Source organism: Echinops telfairi, unplaced genomic scaffold (assembly GCF_000313985.2).
Source record: "Echinops telfairi isolate 266 unplaced genomic scaffold, ASM31398v2 ScPeMD7_7469;HRSCAF=8507_0, whole genome shotgun sequence".
In the NCBI taxonomy this organism is placed as follows: domain Eukaryota; kingdom Metazoa; phylum Chordata; class Mammalia; order Afrosoricida; family Tenrecidae; genus Echinops; species Echinops telfairi.
The window spans coordinates 43,128,723-43,131,625 of record NW_022111372.1 but is presented as its reverse complement, the minus strand read 5'-3'; positions in this window follow the sequence as shown (position 1 = coordinate 43,131,625).

The window sequence follows — 2,903 nt, the reverse complement described above, 5'->3', positions numbered from 1 at the left end:
TCTCCAGCAATACATGGTCTTATATATGTACTTTCTGAGAACATAAGAAATTGCTGAATAAGGAGTCTTGATGGGATAGTGACTTAGAATTTGTGCTTCTAACTGTAAGGTCAGCAGTTTGAAACCACAAACCACTCAAAGGAAGAAGTGAAGCGAAGCTTTCTGTTCCCTGTAAAGACTTGTCTCCAAACAAGCAGTCCTCTAAATGAGATGTCATCTAAGTCCATAAGAAAAAAGCACACCAAAATCAATCACTGAAGGATTGTTAACCATATAATCCAAAGTCAAAAGAGGGATTAGTCTCAGAGCCTGAAGTATGAGAATCGGGTTTGCAGAAGGCTATGAATGACAGTGGGAGCCCCAGATACATTTGTGGGAACTACATAGGAAATAGGCCTCTGGGGAACTCCCTGTCTCCATAATAGAGGGATGGGAGGAAAGTGATTACCAAACAGAGTGAATTGGAAAGATGACTCTAGAATTTCAAAAGGATAAACCCAGATGTCAGGCGATCCCAGCTGTGATGCACATTAGACTTGATCTGGTTTTCACCATTTTCTGAATACGTGTGTTTTTAGTTTGTTCATACAGGTCATCTCAGATAACCTCCATGTCATGGGGGGTCATCCTCTTAAATTTGTAATATATAATTTTCTGTTTTCAGTACGTGAAGCCAAACCAATGATTGATGAACCTATAGGGACAAAAAGTAGAATAAATAAGGATTTTTTTGGGGGGGGGGCAATAGGAGGGGGCAGGTAAAGAGGAACCGATGTCAAAAAGTCCAGGAAGGAAAAGAATGTTTTGAAACTGATGGTGGTAACAAATGTAGAATACTGTTTGATGTGATTCAACTATGGAATGATATACATATTAACTCCCAGTAATTTTTTTTAAAGCCACAGTCTCAGAAACCCACAGGGACAATTTCATCCTACACTGTAGCATTGCAATGGACTCAATCTTAGTGAATGGGTAATTTCTGAGAGCAAAATATTTGTTAATAAGATAGGATTTCATGATGCACTTCCTGACAACAAAAACAATCATAAGTGAAATATTATATGTATTTCCATAACCCATTTTTTTTGCTTAAGCATTATCATACCTTTGTTACCTGCTTCCATTGCTTGTGAAACAAATATAAAAGTCAACTATAAACAAGGATTAGGATTTGGGTAATTCCACATAATGATGGGAGCATTAGCACCATTTAAAAGAAATGAGACAGAGCAGCAAGCATCAAATCAAATATTGCAAGAGAAATAAAGAAGGCTTCCAGGTAGTATTGTCTATCTAGAAGAGCTCATTGCTGAGCTAGAAGCAGTACAGCAGCATTCCTGAGATTCACCTGAACTTAAAAAGACAGCCTTATCCTCACTGCAAAGTGTTTTAAGTTTGACCTAAAGACACTCTATAGATGTCTTGAATGATCCATCAAGCGTTACAAGAAGTGATATTTATGCAGAAATTCCAGAGAGCAACTAAAATGTGTATACAGTTCCTAGGTCTCAGACAGGAAACCAAAGCATGATCCCCCAGTGGGGCCACAATAGAAAGTGTATCCAAGAAAAAAAGAGCTAAAATGTTCAAACTGTACAAGAAAGCCTGTGCATGGGAAACAATGAGTCTGTGGGTTAGCATCGCTGAAGATTTATTGGTCAGTTTAAAAGTTCCTAGTGCCTTTCTATTGCAATTGAGAGAATCGGTTACAAGACAGTAATTGTGTTGTTGTTTTAAATGTTTGTTTAAATATCACGGAGAACTTTACAAGGCATAGCCAGAGGGGCCACTTGGAGAAAAAAAGTCTTTGTGAAACTACGTGACAAGATGGAGAGGCTATTCAGAAACCGGCTTGAAGAGCACCTGAGGAGAATTAATAAATGCGGAGGCAGCAAATCATGTAGGGCACAAATTAGTTATATATCAAATAGACACTCGACTCACTATGGTTTCATCAATTTTATTATTCTATAAAAACAAACAAGCAAACACAATTCATTGAATGTACCTTGTGCTGTTTTGTGGAGTCATATTGACTCCAATTCATACCAGTATAACTGCCCTCTAGAGGTTTCTAGGCTCTAATCTTGAAGAGAGCAGATCACCTCCTCTGACCGCACCCTGCCACCATGGAACTGCTGGCTCAGTTGGAAGACTGACTTTTCAGTTTGCTCTTAATCATTGTGCTTCACATCAAAATCTATAAATTAAAAAAGGAAACGATTTCCAAAAACATTACCAATTTTTATCAGAGGCTTAAAGTGTGAAAAACACACTGCAGATAACAGGAGGTGATTTAGAATTTATAGTGGTTTGTGAGACACAGATGGAAGACAAACATCATAAGCATTTTAAGAGAAGAAAATTCATTCAAACATTAAATATCTAATATGATATTTAAAACTTTTGTTCAATTTTAAGATTACATTTAACAAATGACATACATTTTAAAACATTCCTTGCATTTTATGTTACTTGAATTTTTTCATATCACATGCTAACCTGTGCTACAAAAAAAATTATAGGAAACACACACACACAAATGGGACTTCTAGTCATTTCATTCTTGTTTGCCTTACTGCTGCTAAATTACCTTTCTTTTCTAGATATATTAAATCAGAATCACCATTATAATAGAACCCTGAGTCATTTTTCTGCATGCATAGGAATCTCCTGTAGATATACAAGGAACACTGGAGGGTTGTGCTGCAATGCAGACTCTGATTCAGAATATCTAGAGTGGAAATGCAAATTTTCAATAGGGATATCAAACTAAAATTAACTGGCTTAAATCCCTGAAAAATCAAATTTCAAATATGTACTATTACTCCTTCAACTACAGATGGATTTTCCCACTGTATCTGAAGTTCAAATCGGAGGTATATTGATCAAACAAAAGT